We start from the raw sequence: 4,287 nt of genomic DNA on the forward strand, positions 1-4,287 counted from the left end.
AGAACCATCTTGATCCACTCCTCCTCTTTTCAAATTTTTCAAAATTCAGTCTCTGCAAGTTTGGACCAGATTTGCCAAATTTGGTGAAATTCATATCTACACTTCTCCAAAAATTCCACCAAAATTCATGCAGCCTACTGGAGCAATGAGTAGCCACTCCACCAAAAATCAGCTCAAGGAAAAATCCCCAGAAGCCAAATTCATTCTGTCGAACACTTGGCGTGCACCGTTGCTGTTCATATTCAGAAAATTCAGAGTTCAGCGTCGTTTTTCGTTCGTCAGTTCCAATCACGCGTGGACAGTGCCCTTGGCACGTTCCTCGCCGCCTCTTCCTCCTGTCTGGAGCACCAGTCGTGCGCTTGGCACCTTCCCGGCGTCGGCGGCGCCCTGGCCCGCCTGCGCCGGCGTGTCTTGCGGCGGCCGAAACCCCGTAGCGGCCGACAGGGAACAGAACGGTGGCTCAACGCCGTTCGGCGCCGCCCAACGCTCCCTGGCGCTCCGCGTGGCCTCATGCACGCCAGCACACCCCGTTGCACCGTCGTCGTGGCCCGGCAAGCACTGGGCACGCTCCCTGCCGCCGACGGGCCCGCGCCGCCCCGTTCTGTCGAGCTCGCCCTAAGCACCAAATCCAAGCCTAGTTAGCACCTAAATGGAACCGGTGGACCTCCACGATGACGCCCAACTCCCTAATCTTCCCCGACCAAGCACTGTGCCGCCGTAACCTTCACCGGAGATCCCCGTTCACGGCCATCGCCTCGGATCGCCTATAAAAAGGACCCCGAGCTCGCTCAGGACCCCCACACTCTCTCTGCACCCCACAAACACCCCGCCAGGCCACTGGAGGAGCCTCGAGGAGGTCTCCTCCCCCACAAACACTCATCATATTTTGTCTAGTTTTTTATCAGATTTATTTGAAAAATATTTGGAATACTTTTTGTGCACCTCTTGGTATTTACGATAGCGCATGTATTTTCTTTATACCGTAGATACCAAAGGAGGTGACGGAGCCGCGAACTTCACCGAGCTAGGCTCCGACTACTCCGAACCAGGCAAGCATGTTTGAACTTTTGATATGATGAGTGTCTTGACATGTTTTGCATTTGGTTAGTCTCATGGCATGTTGTTGAGCATACCGATGAACGTTATTTCCATGCATTGTTGAGGTAAGTGAGTTCGATGATCCATAAGTGGATGGATGTGACTATGAATGGCCATGTGTTGGCATGAGGATGGGTAAGATGGCAGTGTTGTAGCATGCCAGTCTTATGCCAGACTATATGACTTCAGTGTCAACCCGTATCATTCTAGTTCCTTCCATTCTTCCTTCCCTGTACTACCACATGTTCTCCGTAAGGAGTATGGCGTAGTAACTTGCAAACCGCTTTCCTGGTACACACCAAAAGGAGAGGCCGTGATGATGGTTCCATGGCCCTGGATTAAAGCCAGTCATCCGGTCAGGGGGCATGGGTGTTTCCGGTTGGGACCGAGAGGGGGGCACCCCTTAGAGCGCACGTATATAATTTGATCCCATGCTATTCGAGATTGTGATCTCCCCATCTCAAAAGTTTTTCTTGGACGATGTCTAGGGTGATTCCTAGCATCGAGAGGTAGGACGGGTGTGTACTGGTTAGCTGTGTTTTCTTCCGAAAAACCGTAAACGGAACTAGTCCTTCGTGACTACGGAAATCCGTTGGCTGTGGGAAATTTTTGTACAAACTCTGCAGAGTCATATATTCCTTGAATCATCTATTCCATGTCCAAGTTCAATATTATCCTATCCTGACAAGTGCCAGTTTTGATGACAGAGACTCCGGTGAATCGCATGAGTGCTAAGTCCGGTTAAATGATTTTTATTCTGTGGATGGACTAACCCGTTTTTTTCATGGATTGAATATTTATTATGAGCATTATTTCCTTGTGAATAAAAGCCCTTTCTGCGATGTCTCCCAGACGTCTGACTGTGGCATTGTTATTACTTACTTTCAATAAAAGCCCTTTCTGTGATGTCGCCCCGACGTCCGACTGTGGCATTTCTTTTAAAAGCCCTTTATGTGGTGTCGCTAAGACGCCCGACTGTGGCATTTCTTTTAAAGCCCTTTCTGTGATGTCGCCCCGACGTCCGACTGTGGCATTTCTTTTAAAGCCCTTTATGTGGTGTCGCTAAGACGCCCGACTGTGGTATTTCTTTTAAAGCCCTTTCTGTGATGTCGCCCCGACATCCGACTGTGGCATTTCTTTTAAAGCCCTTTATGTGGTGTCGCTAAGACGCCCGACTGTGGCATCATTTCCTTATATTTAATTGTTCACCTTTCGAGGCGTCGCTTCAGACACCCGATCGGTTTTCATTTATGTTTTGTTGGGATTTCAGGCGGACTACCGCCGTTTCCCTTTTACTTACTTCGTTATGCTAATTTTTGAATGGACATTGGTGAATTAATCGTGACGCATTCATGCATGCATTTGTTATATCTTATGTCCGAACTGTCTTGCGAGTACTTTCAAAGTACTCACTGGCTTGTTGATTTGGCCAGATGCTGACGAAGGCGATCTCATGGATGAAGAGTTCGATAGCGAGTCCGACGCCTAGAGGAATCCCAGTCAGTCTCGTGCGACCCTGGATTTGGTCACTGTATTATATCCGCTTCCGCTACCAAATAAATTCATCGAGCCTCACCTCGACGCTCGATGAGATGCCAGTTTTAGAGTCTTGTATCTCACTCCCCGCTGTGTTTTTCCACCACCGCCCTATCCTCGAGTCAGTAGTATGCCTCCACACCACTGTGTCATGTCCGCCATTATGTATAATTATTGGCGTGCTTGTAATAATTTGGTTGAGCTACCGTAGCTCGACCCTGTAATATATTTTATGCTACTGGCTTATTGTATCAAGAATTTGTCTACCGGTAAGGAGGATTTTCCTCATACTGGACCCAAAAGATTGGTTTCTCAATAAACATTTTTATTGAAAAACCGGTCGTGACAAGCTTGGTACCAGAGCCAGGCTGACTGTAGGAAGCCACTAGGTGCGATCGCTAATTGGTTATTAGCATGATTGAGCCTTTTCGTATTTTATTGATTGTAGTCATTTTCTGTCAGTCAGCATAAATTTATGATCTGACCATGCAGAATTTTTGCCTACTTTTGTAGATGGCCGACAACAGCTGCGAGTCTCAGACCTTCGCCAACGTGCCCGATGGGTTCGTCAAGCTTCTTTCCTTCATCGTTCAGGTCACGATGGGGCCATCTGTGCGCCCAATCTTCACACTCTGCCAGCACCGAGTCAACGACAGTCTAACCATGCACCAGGCCGTGGTGCAGTTCAAGGGAGGGCGTGGTGAGTTACGCCGCTTCCGGTTATTGGGAAGAGCCATGCCTACGGAGAGGCATGCTATGCAGATGGCAGCCCGCGAGGCGATAGCTCGTCTCAGGGATGTCCTCCCCGTGATGAAGACTCGTCGTTACCGTTATCTTCCATGCCATGTGCCTTACACCTGTCACTACGCATTCTCCTGCCCCAGAGGAGAACGAGACGAGGCTTTTGAGATGTTCATTGAGTATCTCCGGGCCCTGGAGGCAGCCTTCGACAACCTGGTGGACGACTTCGTGGCTGCCCCCATGGACTCAGTTCATGGCTGTGCTGCCAACAGGAGGGAGCTCCTACCCACCGCACCGCCACTGACTTGGGTCTCGTCCTCAGCATCTTATGCACCTACTCGTCGCCTGCCTTCTACCGAAGAGTTCAACCAAGTTATTGCGCCCACTCCAGCGCGCACTGCACCACCCTGCGCACCCACTCCTGTTCGTGTTGTTCCGCCCCTGGCACCCGCTCCATCTACTCAGCGCAACACTACACGTATGGAGCCTATTAGCGAGGAGGAAGTCGAGTCCCCAGCCTTGCTACGCCTCACCCTCGGCAGGGCAAAGGAGGTCGTCAACATCTCCGCCTGAGTACGCTTAGCCGCCATGCAATGTACCGCTTTGTATGATATGTTTATATGTACATAGGTTGTGAGAAGTAGCTTGTTTGCGCATCATGTAGGATCTGGAGGAGTGCACTAGCCTAAATAACATGTCAGGATTATGTACGCATATCCTGAGTGATGTATTGTATAATTACCGCCCGCGTGTAAGATATGTAATGAGCAGTCCTTCTCCGTGCGCAAATCGATTTGTTTTTCTTAAGTAAGCTTGGTTATTTAATTTTATTTGCCAGCTTTATGCATTTATGGAATTGTTTTTGCGACTCTTTCCGCTTTTCTTATGGGTTTTACAAAATATATCCCCAGA

The sequence above is a fragment of the Triticum urartu genome, chromosome 7 (genome assembly GCF_003073215.2).
Source record: "Triticum urartu cultivar G1812 chromosome 7, Tu2.1, whole genome shotgun sequence".
In the NCBI taxonomy this organism is placed as follows: domain Eukaryota; kingdom Viridiplantae; phylum Streptophyta; class Magnoliopsida; order Poales; family Poaceae; genus Triticum; species Triticum urartu.